We start from the raw sequence: 20956 nt of genomic DNA, 5'->3' as shown, positions 1-20956 counted from the left end.
TGTTCTATACATCTGTGTCTCTTTTGCTATCTCGCATACAGGATTATCATTACAATCTTTCTAAATTCCATATATATGAGTTATTATACTGTATTGGTGTTTCTCTTTCTGGCTTATTTCACTCTGAATAATAGGCTCCAGTTTTATCCACCTCATTAGAACTGATTCAAATGTATTCTTTTTAATGGCTGAGTAATATTCCCTTGGACTGCAAGGAGATCCAACCAGTCCATTCTGAAGGAGATCAGCCCTGGGATTTCTTTGGAAGGAATGATGCTAAAGCTGAAACTCCAGTACTTTGGCCACCTCATGCGAAGGGTTGACTCATTGGAAAAGACTCTGATGCTGGGAGGCATTGGGGGCAGGAGGAGCAGGGGGCGACAGAGGATGAGATGGCTGGATGGCATCACCGACTCGATGGACGTGAGTCTGAGTGAACTCCGGGAGTTGGTGATGGACAGGGAAGCCTGGCGTGCTGCGATTCATGGGGTCGCAAAGAGTCGGACACGACTGAGCGACTGAACTGAATATTCCATTGTGTATATATACAAGAGCTTTCTTATCCATCTGTCTGCTGATGGACATCTAGGTTGCCCCCATGTCCTGGCTATTATAAGCAGTGCTGCAATGAACACTGGGGTACACTTGTCTCTTTCAATTCTGGTTTCCTCAGTGTGTATGCCCAGAAGTGGGATTGCTGGGTCGAATGGCAGTTCTATTTCCAGTTTTTTAAGGAATCTCCACACTGTTCTCCATAGTGGCTGTACTAGTTTGCATTCCCACCAGCAAAGTAAGAGGGTTCCCTTTTCTCCACACTCCAGCATTTATTGCTTGTAGACTTTTGGATAGCAGCCATTCTGACTGTTATGAAATGGTACCTCATTGTGGTTTTGATTTGCATTTCTCTGATAATGAGTGATGTTGAGCATCTTTTCATGTGTTTGTTAGCCATCTGTATTATTTTTCTGGAATTAAGATGCAGGAGTTACTTGTATATTTTTGAGATTAATTATTTGTCAGTTGCTTCATTTGCTATTATTTTCTCCCATTCTGAGGCTGTCTTTTCACCTTGCTTATAGTTTCCTTTGTTGTACAGAAGCTTTTAAGTTTAATTAGGTCCCATTTGTTTAATTTTGCTTTTATTTCCAATATTCTGGGAGGTGGGTCATAGAAGATCCTGCTGTGATTTATGTCGGAGAGTGTTTTGCCTATATTCTCCTCTAGAAGTTTTATAGTTTCTGGTCTTACATTTAGATCTTTAATCCATTTTGAGTTTATTTTTGTGTTCTGTTGCTGATACAGCAAATATCGCAAAGTTACCATCATATTAAAGCAACACAAAATTATAATCTTAAAGTCCAGGAGATCAGAAATTCTAAACAGTTCTCACCAGGGTAAAATCAACATGCCATCAATGCTTTGGGGAAGAATACCCTCGCATTTTCCAGCTTGCAGAAGGTTGATCACATTTCTTGAGATATGATTCCTTTTCCATCTTTGAAGGTAGATCTGGTATTTTAAAATCACTTTAGTTCCATCACTATTCAAATTGATTCACTTTAAAATGAAGAAGGGCTTCCCAGGTGGTGTTAGAGGTAAAGAACTCACCTGCAGATGCATGAGACATAAGGGACACAGGTTCCATCTCTAGGTCAGGAAGATCCTCTGGAGCCAGGAAATGGCAACCCACTCCACTATTCTTGCCCAGAGAATTTCGTGGACAGAGGAACCTAGCAGGCTACAGTCCAGAGGGTCGCTAGGAATCGGACAAGACTTAGCATGCACACAAGATTGAAACACAAGGCGCCATCCAAAAGAGACAAGATGATGAAGTCTACAGACTGGCAAAAATTTATATAATAATGACCTCTCATGGTCACTTTCATTGCTATAAACACTTTCATTGGTACAAACATCCTTGAAGGGAACTTGCATGCTTAATAGCTCATTAGTTTCCCACTCTTTGCAACCCAATGGGCTGTAGCTCGCCAGGCTCCTCTGTCCATGGGGATTCTCCAGGAAACAATACTGGAGTAGGTTGCCACGCCATCCTCCAGGGGATCTTCCCAACCCAGGGATCAAACCCAGGTCTCCCGCATTGCAGGTGGATTCTTTCTTTACCATCTGAGCTACCAGGGAAACCCAAAAATACTGGGGGGTAGCATATCCCTTCACCAGGGGATCTTCCCCACCCAGGAATCAAACCAGGGTCTCCTGCATTGCAGGCGGGTTCTTTACCAGTTGAGCTATCAGGGAAACCCAAAGGGAACTTGGTAGTACTAAAAGTCTTTAAAATAAGTTTAACTCTGTGTAAGAATTATATTGGCAAGGTGAGATTGCATATTACACAGCATTATGAAAGTGGTTGTCCTCCATTTAGCCATTAGTAGAGTTACTGGCATGAATGAATGGTTTGATTCATTTATTTCTCTCCCATATAGATATTCTGTTTTGCTGTTTTGGTTTCCAATTTTTTTCAAGTTCTATATATATATATATATATATATATATATATATATATATATATATTTGTAAGTTATAGTATTCTCAGTAAGGTCTATTATGGAGCAGCAGTAAATATAGTACATGTTGATGAAAACCTGTATAAATCTTTTGGTTAAAAATGTCTAAATATATGTGTCTTAGTTTCTCATGTCTATCATGCACCTTTGAATTCTTCTAGCCTCCACCCATTATCAGTTCTAAAGACATTTTAAGTATGTATTATAGCAGCATCCCAGTTGCTGTTACTAAAGATCAGGTGGCTTGAAAAACAAAAGAATTTTATTCTCTCAAGTTCTGAAGGGCAGATCTCAAACCAAAGTGTTGTGAGGCTGCATACCTTCCTGAGGCTCTCTGGGGGAATCCCTTCTTTTTATCTTCCTGGTTCTGTAGGCTGCTGACATTCCTGGGCTAGAAGACACATCATCCCAATAGCTGCCTCCAACTTCACAAAGCTTTCTCCTCTGTGAGTGTTAGCCTCACAGAGTTTGCCTTTGCAACCTGGCAACCCACTCCAATATTATTGCCTGGGAAATCCCACGGACATAGGAATCTGGTGGGCTACAGTACATGAAGTCACAAAGAGTTGGACATGACTGAGCAAGTAACACTTTAGTTAGCTATTGATAATATAGGGGAAATTCCTCCTTTCAAAAGTTTTAGTTTAGGTACATCTTTTCCATACAAAATCACATTTACTCTTGTTCTAGATCAGATCAGATCAGTTCAGTTCAGTTCAGTTCAGCTGCTCAGTCATGTCCAACTCTTTGCGACCCCATGAATTGCAGCACGCCAGGCCTCCCTGTCCATCACCAACTCCCAGAATTCACTCAGACTCACGTCCATCGAGTCGGTGATGCCATGCAGCCATCTCATCCTCTGTCATCCCCTTCTCCTCCTGCCCCCAATCCCTCCCAGCATCAGAGTCTTTTCCAATGAGTCAACCCTTCGCATGAGGTGGCCAAAGTACTGGAGTTTCAGCTTTAGCATCATTCCCTCCAAAGAAATCCCAGGGCTGATAGCCTTCAGAATGGACTGGTTGGATCTCCTTGCAGTCCAAGGGACTCTCAAGAGTCTTCTCCAACACCACAGTTCAAAATCATCAATTCTTCGGAGCTCAGCTTTCTTCACAGTCCAACTCTCACATCCATACATGACCACTATATCAGATACTATTTGCCAATTCTGAAGATTTGAATGTTGTCATATTTTGGGGGTTATGATTAAGCTAACTATACACACACACACACACACACACACACACACACACACGCATATAGGCTTCCCTGATAACTCAGTTGGTAAAGAATCTGCCTGCAAAGCAAGAGACCCCAGTTCAATTCCTGGGTTGGGAAGAACTGCTGGAGAATGGATAGGCTACCCACTCCAGTATTCTCAGGCTTCCCTTGTGGCTCAGCTGGTAAAGAATCCGCCTGCAATGTGGGAGACCTGGGTTCAATCCTTGGGTTGGGAAGATCTCCTGGAGTGGGGAAATGTTACCCACTCCAGTATGCTGGCCTGGAGAATTCCATGAACTGTATAGTCCATGAGGTTGTAAAGAGTTGGACATGAATGAGCGACTTTTGTTTTCACTTTCATATCTGTACATATATATATGAGTAAATATAATAAAAAACTAATAACTAGAATTTGCATTTTGCAATGAATTCATAATGCTATGTATTTTTTTTTTTTGGCCCTGTGGCATGTGGGATTTTAGTTCCCTGAACAGTGTTTGAACCTATACCCCCTGTGTTAAAAGGGCAAGATCTTAACCACTGGACCTCCAGGGAAGTCCCATAGTCCTCATTTTTAATGCATTTTACTTTAATGTATTGAAAATCAAGTATAAAAATAAATTTATAATAATGAAGTATAATTGTTTGTTGAATTTTGATTCATTGAAGTTATGCCTACCAGGCTTCTCGGTCCATGGGATTTTCCAGGCAAGAGTATTGGATGGGGTGCCATTGCCTTCTCCGAATATTTACTCTAAAAGGAGCCAAATACTTGTAACAAGTTGAAGGCAAAATGCAGAAGAGTGTTTTAAAAGTGTGACATGAGCCAGGTGGGCTATATGGCATCATGAAAGACCACAGGTTTTGAAGTCAGAAAGACCCTTAGCTGGGGACCCTTGGGCATATAGAGAACTCTCATGAGCTTCAGTTTTCACTGCTGTACAGTTGGTGTGGTTATCCAGACAATGCACATGATTCTTATAAGGAAACATTACAAATGCATGTCCTGAAGTAAATCATTTATCATTAGGGAAATGAAGTGTAGAAATAGCTTAGCACAGGGTCTGGTGCATTTTTTAAATTTTTCCTAGTGTATTTTTCCAGTTTTATTGAGACTTATATTTATATATAGTTGACACAAAGCACAGCGTTACTGTTAAAGTATATAGCATAATGAATTGATTTATACATATGATAGCCATGATAAGTTTAGTTAATATCCTTTGTAGTATATCAAAACAAAAAGAAAAAAAATATTGTAATGGGAACTCTTAGGATCCATTCTTTCAACATCTTTCAAATATATCATAGAGCAATGTTAAGTATGGGGCTTCCAAGGTGGTGCAGTGGTAAAGAATCTGCCTGCCAATGCAGGAAACTCAAGAGTAGCAGGTTTGATCCCTGAGTCAGGAAGATTCCTTGGAGTATGAAATGGCAACCCACTGCAGTATTAATGCCTGAAAAACTCAATAGCCAGAGAAACTTGGTGGACCTCAGTCCATGAGTTTACAAAGAGTTGGACGTGATTGAGAGACTGAGCACGTATAATATGTTAACTATAGCTAGTCATCACACTGTACATTCCAACTCCAGTACTTATGTATTTTATGACTGGAAGTTTACACCTTTTGACCACCTTCACCCAGGAGTGGCAGGTGGGGGAACTGAATGAAGGAGATTTGTTAATAAGTAGTGTCTCTTTCTTTATTAAGTATAGGGTAGGATATTCTTCCTTACAGCATAACAGGCTATACTAACAACTCTCAAATCTCAGGGATGTAGCAAAATGAAGGTAATGTTCATTTTCATGTTATAAGTCCACTGCAGAGAATCAAAATGGCTTTGCTCATTGAGATTAACTCTGGGACCTCAGGGACCCAGCTAGTTGGAAATTCAAATACCACTGATACAACTTTTGAGGCAGGGTGATGAGAATATAGTGCCTTATTTTCTGGCTTTAAAATCTCCACTTTAAAATGACACATGTTATTTCCAATCTTGTTTTATTACCTGCACAGGTCACCAGAAGAATGCCTAACTTTAAAGAGGATCAGAAAGTACAGTCCTGTCACACTTCAGGGAGAGAACAAAAATATTTGTCTCCTGCTCTCGTGATTAATTCCAAGCATATAAGTAAAGGACCTAGCGATTAAACTATGATTTCTTACTAATTAAATCCCAAATGTTTGTAAAATAGAAAAATGTTGAAGTGGAAATAACACAGTGGGGTTTACTAGAATATAATAGTAGTGACTTCATTAAATTTTGTAAAATGCTCTGATATTTCCCCAACCTTTCAAACTCATTTTAATCAGTGGGAGATCTGATCAGGAATAAGTACGCACACATAATGAGAAGATACAAAGTTGTAAGTGTTAAAATGAAATTTCCAATGGATAAATTACTGATCTAGTAGGTGTACATTCAGTAAATTATGAATTGAGTAACATCCAATCTAGTAGATAAAAAGGAACTCCAATAAGCTATACAAGATGAAAGATTTTTATAAACCAAACTGAACAGAAACAAGAAAAATATGCTGAGTATTTGCTAGCTGATTAAAAAATAAATAAATAAAAGGCTACTTTCCTTACACGGAGCAAAGGGAAGTCTTGGAGCCAGGTCAGGTAACTTGTACTGAGCAGCCAAGCTCTGATTGGTTGATCTAGGGCTTCCTTTTCCAGGAGATTAGAACATAGTAATTTAGTTAAGTTTGGATAGCTGACATTGGGCTTGGCATGAGGGACTTCATCTTGAGGCTAATTTGGTTACTTTAGTAAAAGTGACACACCACCATCCATCTGAGAAACTAACAGCCTGACAGTGAAACCCAGAGAGAAACACTATTAAGTATTATGGAACAATTATATGTGCTGGGCATTGTCTTAGGGTGGTGTAAAGAGAGTAGTGAATAAAGCAGACACAAAATTCTACTTGTCATATTTTAGATACATGTGTTAATGTTCGCTTTTAATATTAAAAAAAGAGATTGTCTTTTTGTGGTATGGAAGAGACATTCCAAACCAATTCCATGAAATTTTTCTTGTGATAAGAAGAGTATAGCTTTTGAATTTTGTGTGGAGGGAATAAATCTGATTTCATATTCAGATCAGATCAGATCAGATTAGTCACTCAGTCGTGTCCGACTCTTTGCGACCCCATGAATCGCAGCACGCCAGGCCTCCCTGTCCATCATCAACTCCTGTATTTTATTCTTTTTGACACAAGTTAATCATTAAAGGGATGTGCCCTATAGCTTAAAGTACACATAATGGTCCATTTCTGGGAACTCTGCCTCCCATGCCTGAGTGTTCAGCTAAAATATCTTTGTATAAGCTCATGGGAAACATCCTGACCAGGCCCCACTGTGAATAACTGCAGAAAAGAAGAAATTAACACATGCCCTCTGGAGTCGAGCTGGAACAAGGAAATATTTACATCAACATATTGCCTTTTTTTTTTTACTTTACCTCCTCATCTTCCCCTCTTTGTTTTAAAAGAAAATAAATAAATAAAAATAAAATAAAAATAAATAAATAAATACAAATTAAATTGAGTAAAAACAAAGCCAAGCTTTCAAATCCTGTCAAGACGGTTCTTTGGGATACTAGTATGCCATCTTTTCAGTCTGCTGGCTTTCCAAATAAATACACTATTCCTTGCTCCAGTGCCTCCTCTCTAGATTTATTGGCCTGCCATGTAGTAAGCAGTAGGAGTTTGGACTCGGTAACATTTTTCCTACAACCATGTCTCAGATGGCCTTACTGTGAGTTGTATCTGAAAGGATATCGCCTTCCTGTGAAGGTACATAGAGATAAGATACAGAGCAGGCATACAATGGTTCTGGGACCAGGTTACCTGAAATCAGGGGCCTACACAGCTACTATGAGCTAAGAGGCCTTTGGTAAGTTACTTTACTGATCTCTGCTTTAGTTTCTTCAACTGCCATGTTCATCCAATGAGGAGAGGGACATCTTCTTCACATTATAGTCTAATGTATGTGAAATTGCTGAGAACAGCACCAGACATATAATATTATTAATTTTACCTCTTGGGTATTGGAGAGGATAGTGGATATGTAAAATATGAGCTTCTTATCCAGAAATAAGATAAACAGACTTCCATCACTCTCTCTTCAATTCACCATAAAGACAATTTTCCATCATCCTTTAGGGTAATATATTGATAATGCAGGACTTCCCAGGTGGCTCCGATATAAAACAATCCACATGCCATTACAGGAGATATAGGAGATGCCTGTTCAATCCCTGAGTCAGAAAGATCCCCTGGAGAAGGAAATGGCAACCCACTCCAGAATTATTTCCTGGAAAATCCAATGGACAGAGTGCCTGGCAGGCTACAAAGAGTCAGATATGACTAACACACAGTCACCTCATACTGATACGGAGTGCATGTGTACTCAGTCATGTCTGACTCTTTGTGACCCCAAGGAAACCTGCCATTCTCCTCTGTCCACAGCATTTTTCAGGCAAGAATACTGGAGTGGGTTTCCATTTCCTCCTCCAGGAGATCTTTCTGACCCAGAAACTGAACCTGTGTCTTTTGCATTGGCAGGAGGATTCTTTACCACTGCAATACCTGGGAAGCAGTGTTGATAATAGTTTGTTGATAATCACCAAAAAAACTGGAAAAGGTCAGTTTTCTTTCCAATCCCAAAGAAAGGCAATGCCAAAGAATGCTCAAACTACCACACAATTGCACTCATCTCACATGTTAGCAAAGTAATATTCAAAATTCTCCAAGCCAGGTTTCAACAATACATGAACTGTAAACTTCCAGATGTCCAAGCTGGTTTTAGAAAAGTCAAAGGAACCAGAGACCAAATTGCCAACATCTACTGGATCATTGAAAAAGCAAGAGAGTTCCAGAAAAACATCTATTTCTGCTTTATTGACTATGCCAAAGTCTTTGACTGTGTGGATCACAATAAACTGTGGAAAATCCTGAAAGAGATGGGAATTCAAGACCACCTGACCTGCCTCTTGAGAAATCTGTTTGCAGGTCAGGAAGCAACAGTTAGAACTGGACATGGAACAACAGACTGGTTCCAAATAGGAAAAGGAGTACATCAAGGCTGTATGTTGTCACCCTGTTCATTTAACTTATATGCAGAGTACATCATGAGAAATGCTGGGCTGGATGAAGCACAAGCTGGAATCAAGATTGCTGGGAGAAATATCAATAACCTCAGATATGCAGATGATACCACCCTTATGGCAGAAAGTGAAGAGGAACTAAAAAGCCTCTTGATGAAAGTGAAAGAGGAGAATGAAAAAGTTGTCTTAAAGCTCAACATTCAGAAAACAAACATCATGGTATCCGGCCCCATCACTTCATGGCAAATAAATGGATAAAGAGTGGAAATAGTGGCAGACTTTATCTTTGGGGGACTCCAGAATCACTGCATGTGATTTTGCAGTCACCACTGAAGCCATGAAAATAAAAGAAGCTTGCTCCTTGGAAGAAAAGTTATGACCAATGTAGACAGTATATTAAAGAGCAGAGACATTACTTTGTCAACAAAGTAAGTCTAGTCAAGGCTGTGATGTTTCCAGTAGTCATGTATGAATGTGAGAGTTGGACTATAAAGAAAGTTGAGCACCGAAGAATTGATGCTTTTGAACTGTGGTATTGGAGAAGATTCTTGAGAGTCCCTTGGACTGAAAGGAGATCCAATGAGTTCATCCTAAAAGAAATAAGTCCTGAATGCTCATTGGAAGAACCAGTGCTAAAGCTGAGACTCCAATACTTTGGCCACCTGATGCAAAGACCTGACTCATTTGAAAAGACCCCCATGCTGGGAAAGACTGAGGGCAGGAAGACAAGGGGACAACAGGGAATGAGATGGTTGGATGGCATCACCAACTCAATGGACATGAGTTTGGTTAAACTCTGGGAGTTGGTGATGGACAGGTAGGCCTGGCATGCTGCAGTCCATGGGGTCACAAAGAGTCCCACTCAACTGAACTGAACTGAATCACCAGTAAAATTTGAAAACTTCCCAGAGATTCTATTGATATACTGATAATTTATTTTGAGGATGAAAACCAGTTCCTAGTCCAGTAGTAGTAGTTGATTTGATGCTCTGATATAATTTTTTTCAGAAACTGATTTTGTGTTATGTTTTAGTTTATTAGTTTCCACATCTCTTCTCCACCGGAATATAAGCTGTAGGAGAGCAAGAGTTTTAACATGTTTTCTTCTTTGTACCCAGAATCTGGAATGAGGTCCAACAGATATATGCTAATAAACATTTTAGATTAATGAATTAAGGACTGAACTAATCTTTCCACTTATCAGCCTCTTACAGAGACAGCTTGCCAGTAAAAATTATCTGGAAAATTTGCTTGACTTGAGAAATTCTTGATCTAACAATTGTCAGACTTTGGACTTCAAGCGAATATGATTTTTCTTCCTTTTTAAGATAGATGACCAACAATGCTAATGACACTTTAACTAAAAAAGAAAGCTGGATGCACAGGCAATTTACTTTTTGTAAAAATAACCACACACATACATGTTTTCACCTGATTTAATTTTATTTCCCTCCTGAGAGTGGATATATATATAATAAACTACACGTTTAATGAAAATTTAGGTTTGTAAAGTGAACCTAATAATCCACATACATTGAAATTGACTTTTAGATGTAGTTTTGACAAATGTATAAAGTGGATAACCACCACCATGACCAAAATGTAGAATATTTCCATCACTCCAAATTTCCTGTGTCCTTTTTTGTTCCATTTTCTTTTCCCACAGAAATCCTTAACCTCTAACCTTGTAGCTATTCTCATAGTTTGCCTTTCAGTGTATCATAAAAATGGAATCAAACAGTATGTTAATTATATTTGCATTTTGACTCTTTTTGGACTTCTGATATTTGCTTTTTCATATTAGTAGTTGATCATTTTGCATATGACTCTTTTGTATGTAACCCTGTATTATTTGATTTAGCAATCTATGACTAAAATATTTGAGGAAGAGAATGAAAAGTGAAAAATATAATGTAGTTATATTTTTTCTTGACATATAATAAAATAAAATAAACAAAATGTTCCCAAGCCCTTCAACTCCCAATAATAAACTTGCCATGTTAATCATTCTTGTTTACACAATCTTGCTTATTTTCTAGTGAACATTGACACCGTTATCTTTCATGATCAATCATTTGCCATTATCATTCACCTTCACTTATTCCCAGGACTGTGGAAATATAATAGAAAATGTATTTGTTTTGTTTTGTAATCTGCCCTTTTCCTGCTTAATGATACTACTTAGTAAGTGGAATGATACAAGGAGAAAGAAATCAAATTACAACCGGTGTACAGTTACAAAGTGCCATTTTCTCTGCCACCATTCTAAATCTCCCCTGTTCTACTGTAAGGTTCCTAACTGGTTAATTCTTCTAATCTCCCCTTGCTCCAAATTCGTCCCTTGCCTAGCTCTTAGTTTTATCTTTGTAATACATAGTTCTAATCCTATTATTTCTCAGCAAAATTTTTCTCAATTGTCTCTCACCATGAACCTAATTAAACTCAGATTTCTTATCCTGCCACTTGCAAACTTCTCCAAGAATGTTGTAAAATTTTGTTTTATCTTTCCACTTCATCCCTACATAATCCTTATATTCGCTTTGCATTGTGTTTTGTGCTATTTTGGAATGAGCTCAAACTAATTTGCCCTCACTTGGAAGGTCCTGACACAATTGTATTGCAAAATAAATATTAGTGTACTTTAACAAACCAGGAGGAAAGCAAGCAGTATCAAATCTGCAATTTATATGCTGCTTTAGAGTTAAGAAATAAGTAAATATATCATTATTATTTATTTAGCTATAATAAATATAAGGCCACATTACAGCTAATTTTATTAAGCATTTCTTGTATGTCAGAAATTATGTTTGGTAAATTCTCATTGTTAACACTTTCAAACAATAATTAAAGTTTTGTAAATATCATTATTTAATGGACTGAATGTAAATAGCAATCATTTTAATGATAAACTACAAAAGAATTCTCTAATTATCAACACTTTGAGTCAGTTCAATAGCTCAGTCATGTCCAGCTGTTTATAACCCCATGGACTGCAGCAGACCATTGTCCATCACCAACTCCAGGAGCTTGATCAAAATCATATTCATTGAGTCGGTGATGCCATCCAATCACCCCATCCTCTGTTATCCCCTTTTCTTCCTGCCTCCAATCTTTCCCAACATCAGGGTCTTTTCAAATGAGTCAGTTCTTTGCATTACAGGGCAATGCAATACTTTGCAATACTTTGGTATTGGAGCTTAAGCTTCAGCATCAGTTCTTCCAATGAATATTCAGAACTAATTTGCTTTAGAATTGACTGGTTTGATCTCCTTGCAGTCCAAGGGACTCTCAAGAGTCTTCTCCAACACCACAATTCAAAAGCATCAATTCTTTTGTGCTCAGCATTCTTTATAGTCCAACTCTCACATCCATATCTGACACTGGAAAAATCATAGCCTTGACTAGACAGACCTTTGTCAGCAAAATAATGTCTCTGCTTTTTAATATGTTGTCTAGGTTTGTCATAGCTTTCCTTCCAAGGAGCAAGCTTCTTTTAATTTCATGGCTGCAGTCACCATCTGCAGTGATTTTGGAGCCCAGGAAAATAAATCTGTCACTGTTTCCTTTGTTTCCCCATCTATTTGCCACAAGGTGATGGGACTGCATGCCATGATGTTTGTTTTCTGAATCTTGAGTTTTAAGCCAACTTTTTCACTCTCCTCTTTCACTTTCATCAAGTGGCTCTTCAGTTCCTCTTTACTTTCTGCCATTAGGGTAGTGTCATCTGCATATCTGAGGTTATTGATATTTCTCCCAGCCATCTTGATTCCAGATTGTGCTTCATTCAGACAGGCATTTCTCATGATGTACTCTGCATATAGTTTAAACATGCAGGGTGACAAAAACAGCTTCGAGGTACTCCTTTCCCAATTTGGAACAAATCTGTCGTTCCATGTCTAGTTCTAACTTTTGCTTCTTGACCTGCATACAGATTTCTCGGAAGGCTGGTCATGTGGTCTGGTATTTCCAACTCTTTAAGAATTTTCCACAGTTTTTTGTGATCCAAACAGTCAAAGATTTTGGTGGAGCCAATAAATCAGAAGTAGATATTAATGCCTTAAATTTATTTAAAACTAAGATTGGAAAAAAAGCAGGTCATCCAAAATGTTTTCATGAAAATTAATATATATATCTAGCTCTTATTTTGTTAATAAAAAATTACATGATAATTTAAAATGATGAAATTTAATGAGCCTCATTTTTTTCCCTCTCAAACAAACTAGTATATATACAAAACATGTATTTTAAAATTTTGCATATGGTGTCAGAGTATGTCTGAAGAAATTTAAGGTCATCCATGTGTGTGCTGTGCACTGATGAATTCCAAAATCCATGCAAAATATTATGCTAAGACTTCAAAATTTCTTTGCCGACAAAGCTATGGTTTTTCCAGTCTAGTCAAAGCTATGGTTTTTCTAGTAGCCATGCAGAGATGTGAGAGTTCAACCATGAAGAAAACTGAGCAATGAAGAATTGATGCTTTTGAACTGTGGTATTGGAAAAGACTCTTAAGAGTCCCTTGGACTGCAAGGAGATCAAACCAGTCAATCCTAAAGGAAATGAGTCCTAAATATTTATTGGAAGGACTGATGCTGAATCTGAAACCAAAATGCCACAATACCAGGCCAGGTGATGCAAAGAACTGACTCTTTAGAAAAAGACCCTGATGCTGGGAAAGATTGAAGGCATGAGGAGAAGGGGACAATAGAGAATGAGGTGTTTGGACAGCATTACCAACTCAATGGACATGAGTTTGAGCAAGTTCCGGGAGTTGGTGATGGACAGGGAAGCCTGGCGTGTTACAGTCCATAGAGCTGGAAAGAGTCAGACGTGACTCTGCTACTGAACTCAATTGAAAATCAAGAAGTCCTTAATTAATCACATATGTTATATAATTAATTTCATAATTGTTAAATTTAAACAAGTATAGCTATTTTTCTGAAACTAAAGAACATAATGGCAATGAACTAATCTTTCATAATTTAAGGGAAAGAAAACAGATATATTTCAAGTGAATGAATATATGCAATTTACAAAGCATTTTGTCTTCTCTCATTATTTATATATCTCTGCATACATGTCATTTCAGTAGTGTCTCACTCTCTGTGATGCTATGGACTATAGCCTGCCAGGCTATTATGTCTATGGGATTCTCCAGGCAAAAATACTGAAATAGGTTGCATTGCATTCCTCCAGGAGATCTTCTTTACCCAGGGATCAAACATACATCTTTTATATCTCCTGCATTTATACGAGGGTTCATTACCATTAGCACCACCTGGGAAACCCTTGCACATCTCTAGACTGAATTATAAATGCTCCTATGCAAGTGTGTCTGTGGGATTCAATAAAAGATTCTTGCTCGGAAGAAATTTGCCAATTATTGTGAACATAAATATAGAAAGGGACAAATGTGTGCATAAGGTCAAATTAAATATTAATCCATTTATTATGTTTTCCTCTAAATTTATATATCAAATATTTTTATTTCACTATTTATATATAGAGGTGTATATCTATATGATTGTGTACATGTTTGCATATGTATATGTATATATACTTGCATAATTTCACAGCGGATGTTAGTGCTGCTTTAATGCTTTTGATTTAATTAGTCTGCTAAAGACCAAGGTGACATCAGTTTGAAACAGTGCACAGTAATGTGCATTCATATTGCACATCACTAACTTCCTTATAGTGAGTTGACTTAGAAACAGCATGCCAATTCACCAGGTAAAAAATCAGTTGTTTGTTTTTTGTTAAAATATACTGCTGTCCATGATATATCATATAAGCAATCACGTGGTGTCTGCATTGCTAGGTTCTTTTGCTTTAATATTCTATGTTTAAATACTGATTTAAGGCAGTGCAGACTAATGGTTAAACATATTTGAATCTAATTGCCTAAGTTCAGTACTGGCTCCAACACTTACTAGCTGTATAACCATTAACAAGATACTTAAACCCTCTTTGCCTTAGTTTTTTCATAGTGTTTTATGAAGTCTAAATGAATTAAAATTTGCAGCAAGCTTAGATCAGTGACTGACTCATAGTAGGCATTGTTACATATACAGTTAGTCATGTTGGGCTTCTCAGGTAGCAGAGCGGTAAAGAAACCACCTGCCAATGTAGGAGATGCAAGAGAATCCAGTTCAATGCCCAAATCAAAAAGATACCCTGGAGGAGAAAATGGCAACCCACTCCAGTTTTCTTGCTTGGAAAATTCCATTGACAGAGAAGCCTGATGGGCTACAGTCCACAGGGTCACAGAGTTAGACATGACTGAGCACACACGCACACACACATATTACATATATATTTTTTAATAAAATAAAATTATCCATTTTATTTGTTGTAGATGGAATACTTATGGAACAGGTTGAAGTTTTTCTGTGCTAGCCATATAAATTATGGGATTAATTTTTTCTAACTCCTATGCTTCTCCTTTTCCTTTAGCTAAAATTTCTTTTCTAATTGTCCCATTTAAAAGTAAAATAAATTTATACATTTAGAGACAGAAGACCTGACTCTGTTGTAATATTTGTTGTAATATTTAATTTCTTTGTGTACCTGTGACTAAGAGAGAGACAAATTTTTAAATCTGAAGCACTTGTATTCCCCAAATAAATGGAAGTATTTCTCATTGAAAAAATGAAAAAAAAACTCTAAAGTGCTCATTTGGTAGATATTTGTTGATACCCTATCCAATGCCTTCACGAGGAAGAGATAAATAATAAATGGAAACATGGTTCATGATTTTAAATAATTTAAATTCTAGATATTTTGTGTAATCTATTTAATGTGAAGGCATAAAATGAAATAACATTCCAGAAATTATTATATCAATCTCATTTTATCTTTATTACTATTTAATGCATAACTTAAGGTACTATATTGCTCTTAATTTAAAAAATAAAAATATAGCATTGCCAATTTTTTTCAAATTGAGTCATATAAAAATCAATGTGCCATTAGTATGACTTTACAGAAAGGTAATATAGATTATGCGAGACAGCAAAAGAGACACGGATGTATAGACCAGTTTTTTGGACTCTGTGGGAGAGGGTGAGGGCAGGATGATTTGGGAGAATGGCATTGAAACATACATAATATTATCAAAGAAATGTATCGCCAGTCCAGGTTCGATGCAGGATACAGGATGCTTGGGGCTGGTGCACTGGGATGACCCAGAGGACTGGTACTGGGAGGGAGGAGGGAGGGGGGTTCAGGATGGGGAACACATGTATACCTGTGGTGGATTCATGTTGAAATATGGCAAAACCAATACAATATTGTAAAGTAATTAGCCTCCAATTAAAATATATAAATTTAAATTAAAGAATATATATAGCTTAATGAAATGACTGACATGAATTAAGAATAAATGGCAATAACAAAATGGCAGTTCAGTTCAGTTCAGTCACTCAGTCATGTCTGAGTCTTTATGACCCCATGGAAAAGCAGCATGTCAGGCTTCCCTGTCCATCATCAACTCCCAGAGCTTGCTCAAACTCATGTTTATCGAGTCTGTGATATCATTCAACCATCTCATCCTCTGTTGTCCTTTTCTTCTCCCATCTTCAGTCTTTTCCCGCATCAGGGTCTTTTATATGGAGTCAGTTCTTTGCATCAGGTGGCCATAGTATTGGAGCTTCAGGCTCAGCATCTGTCCTTCCAATGAATATTCAGGGCATAGTTCCTTTAGGAGTCACTGGTTTGATTGTGTAGTCCAAAGGATTCCCAATAGTCTTCTCCAACACCACTGTTCAAAAGCATCAATTCTTCAACGGTCAGTTAAGAAACATCAATTTAAAAAAAAAAAAATCAAAATTGTGATAGAAGGCAGAGAAAGAGGTGATGCTTGAAGCTAGAGATTTGATGAAAGTCCAGATTCATGTGCTTATGGAGCAAGTAAAAGCAGGGGGCTAACCTAGTATTACTGGGATACAGAAAAAACAAGGAGTACACAACAGCAGTTAAATTTTCTATTTGCTTCTAACATAGAATTTTCTTCTTGCCTGTTCTTGCATCAACCCAAAGAAAAGAAAGCTGGTCAAGAAGCACCAAACCTGTAATCATAGCTAGCATAAGACTGGTTAGTGCCATTTTCCAAGTAAGTAAACAAGATGGATCCACTTTGATTGATTCAGATAAAAATGACCAGTTCTTTGGAGACCTGAAATAAGTAAAATTTCAATTATCATATTTAATATAATGAAAACATTCATAAATAATCTGAGAATAATGAGAAAAACTTGGAAACTGAGAATTTTTATGCTGAGATTTAAAAATTCATTAATATCATTATAATATAACATTAACTTGCTATCAAGAGTGCCAAGATCACAGCTACCACCATCAGCAAAGGCAGAATTTTATAAAAGAATAAGAATAAAAAAGACAGAGGATTGATCAGTAGGAACACTAGGTACTGAAAAACAATGGAAAGTTGATTTCAATTTTGAAGAATATTTTCAATGTAGAATAGGTATCCAAGAATATTAAGTGATTGTAAGTACATAATAAAATACTTACTTTCATGAAGAGACTGCAACAATGTGACTTTAAAAAGAAATATTTTTGAATCAGTGGTGTCAGTCTAAGAAAACCAATGAGGGAAATCAAGACACTAGCCTTAATGAATAGAGTAGGTGGCTCAAATTAGGGGAGAGCATAAAGAGGAACTAAAAAGCCTCTTGATGAAAGTGAAAGTGGAGAGTGAAAAAGTTGGCTTAAAGCTCAACATTCAGAAAACGAAAATCATGGCATCTGGTCCCATCACTTCGTGGGAAATAGATGGGGAAACAGTGGAAACAGTGTCAGACTTTATTTTTGGTGGCTCCAAAATCACTGCAAATGGTGACTGCAGCCATGAAATTAAAAGACGCTTACTCCTTGGAAGGAAAGTTATGACCAACCTGGATAGCATATTCAAAAGCAGAGACATTACTTTGCCAACAAAGGTCTGTCTAGTCAAGGCTTCATGTATGGATGTGAGAGTTGGACTGTGAAGAAGGTTGAGCACTGAAGAATTGATGCTTTTGAACTGTGGTGTTGGAGAAGACTCTTGAGAGTCCCTTGGACTGCAAGGAGATCCAACTAGTCTGTTCTAAAGGACATCAGCCCTGGGACTTCTTTGGAAGGAATGATGCTAAAGCTGAACCTCCAGTACTTTGGCCACCTCATGCGAAGAGTTGACTCACTGGAAAATACGCTGATGCTGGGAGGGATTGGGGGCAGGAGGAGAAGGGGATGACAGAGGATGAGATGGCTGGATGGCATCACCGACTTGATGGATGTGAGTCTGAGTGAACTCCGGGAGTTGGTGATGGACAGGGAGGCCTGGCATGCTGCAATTCATGGGGTCGCAAAGAGTCGAACACGACTGAGCAACTGAACTGAACTGAGTGTGAGTAAAGATTGCTTAGAAGAGAACTGTTGTTCTTAGTAAGCACTTTATCCCTTCCTTTTAAAATTTGAAATCCTTTGTACCTACATCAGATTACAAAAGATCTACATCTTTTGCAATCTCTTCATTATAATTGGATACACAATTACCCATTAATATTATTCATAATAACTTCTCTCATCAAATTGTCTTTCTCATCATTTCTTGACTAGTATCTACTGAAAGATTAGGAGTTGAACAAAAAAATAAAGGATTTTCAGTAATGATCTCAGTCTAAATAAAAATGATAATATGGAATTCACTTGCATTACATACTAAAAATAGGTATTTGTTGACTCACATACTATCACTGTTCTTAACAAATTACCACACATTTTGCAACTCAAACAGCATAAATTTATCATCTCAGAAGTCCAGGCAGGGATTAACTGGATCTTCTGCTCAGGGTGTCTCCAGGCAGAAGTCAATTTGTTGGTCAGGACTGTGGTCCCTTCTGAGCATCTCTATGAAGCTCATTAAAATTGTTGGCTGAATTCAGTCCCTGGCAGCTTTAGTACAGAAGTCTCATTGCTGCTGTAGATTTGTGGTCTATTTGCAGGGTTTTCCCTCAGATCCTAGAAGCTACCTCCTGGTCTTAGTCACAAGCCCTTCTCAAAACATGACAGCTTTTTTTTTTTTTTTTTTTTTTAAGCTAGAAGGAGAATCTCATTTGCTTCAAATCTCTACATCCAGTCTCATAATTGGAATCTGAGATAAGTTATTCAAGAGAGTGAAAATCCCATTATATTCACAAGTTCTGCCATTACTCAGGGAAGGAGACTATAACAGGATGTTTATACGGGTTCTTAAGAATCAGTTAGAAATTTGCCTGATAGAATTCAACAAATATGCCTAAATGCCAACAATATTTCAGTAATTAAAGACACATTGTTGTTCAGTGTTAAGTCATGTCTATTTTGTGAACCCATAGACTGTAGCCTGCCAGGCTCCTCTGTCCATAGGATTTCCCAGACAAGAATACTAGAGTGTGTTGCCATTTCCTTCTCCAGGGTATCTTTCCAACCCAGGGATCAAACCTGCGTCTCCTGTATTGATAGGTGATTCTTTACTGCTGAGCCCCCAGGGAAGCCCAAAAACTATATTAACACCTTGCTAGTAACCTTATTGATTCGCAAATCTGGTTTCTATCTGAATTAAGTGTTAAGCTTTAAAATATAGAATTATGAGGCTCCATTCCATTTAAATTAGAATTTCTGTTATGTGGCCAGACTATGATATTTTTAATATTTATCAAGAGATTCTAACATTTAACTGGGGTCAAAAGCCACATTTTTTAATAGAAAAAAGCACATGAAAGTTTGTGTTAAGATGACTTACATAGCCCCATGAATCTTAAGTTTGCTTTTTACAGGCATGCTTCAGAAATACTTCAGGTTTATTTTCAGATCACCGCAATAAAGCTTCCCTCATAGCTCAGTCAGTAAAGAATCTGCTTGCAGTGCGGGAGACCTGGGTTCGATTCCTGGGTTGGGCAGTTACCCTGGAGAAGGATATAGCAACCCACTCCAGTATTCTTGCCTGGAGAATCCCATGGGTAGAGGAGCCTGGCAGGCTACAGTCCATGGGGTCACAAAGAGTTGGACACGACTTAGTGACTAAACCACCACCACCACAAATAAAGCAAATATTGAAAGAAAGCAAGTCACACAAAGTTACTGGTTTCCCAGTGCAAATCAAAGTTATATTTATACCACATTGTAGTCAAGTAAGTGTGCAATAGTACTATGTCTAAAATTTGCACATAGTTTAGTGAAAAAAAAAAAATCTTTACTTGGAAAAATTTCCAGCCGTCATCTGTCAACACAATGTTTCCACAAACCTTCAATTTGTAAAACACATTGTCTGTTAAAGTGAAACTATGCTTGTATTGCATGTCTGCCTATCTGGAATTTAAAGTGCTTTATATGATACAAATTACCCAGTTAGATTAAAAATTAACACCAAGATTGGTATTTATAAAAATAAATTATATATTTGATGGATAAATAGCAAAGGAATATTATTTAATTTATAGGAAGTTATTGGCATGTGGGCTTCCCAGCAGGCACCAGTAGTAAAAAACCCACTTGCCAAAGCAGGAGACTTAAAAGATGTGAGTTTGATCCCTGGATGGGGAAGATGCCCTGGAGGAGGGCATGACAACCCACTTGAGTATTCTTGCCTGGAGAATCCCATGAAAGGGCCTGGGGACTATGGTCCATAGGGTTTCAAAGAGTCAGACATGACCGAAGCAATTTAGGAAGCACAGAGCATATTGGCATGTGGTACAAGCCAATGGTGGTGGTTTAGTCACTAAGTCATGTCTGACTCTTATGACCCCATGGACTGTAACCTGCCAGGCTCCTCTCTCCTGGGATTCTCCAGGCAGGAATTTTGGAGTGAGTTGCCATTTTCTTCTCCAAGGGATCTTCCTGACCCAGGAATTGAACCCGGGTCTCCTGCATTGCAGGCAGATTCTTTACTGACTAAACTACACAAGTTTAGTCAGTAAACTATTGGAAGCCACAAGCCAATGGATTACATAATAATAAGAGGGTGAATTTATTTCCCATCACTTCATGGGAAATAGATGGGGAAACAGTGTCAGATTTTATTTTTTTGGGCTCCAAAATCACTGCAGATGGTGACAG

Source organism: Bubalus bubalis, chromosome 19 (genome assembly GCF_019923935.1).
Source record: "Bubalus bubalis isolate 160015118507 breed Murrah chromosome 19, NDDB_SH_1, whole genome shotgun sequence".
In the NCBI taxonomy this organism is placed as follows: Eukaryota; Metazoa; Chordata; class Mammalia; order Artiodactyla; family Bovidae; genus Bubalus; species Bubalus bubalis.
The sequence above is the reverse complement of the archived record's forward strand: the minus strand, read 5'-3'. Positions refer to the sequence as shown.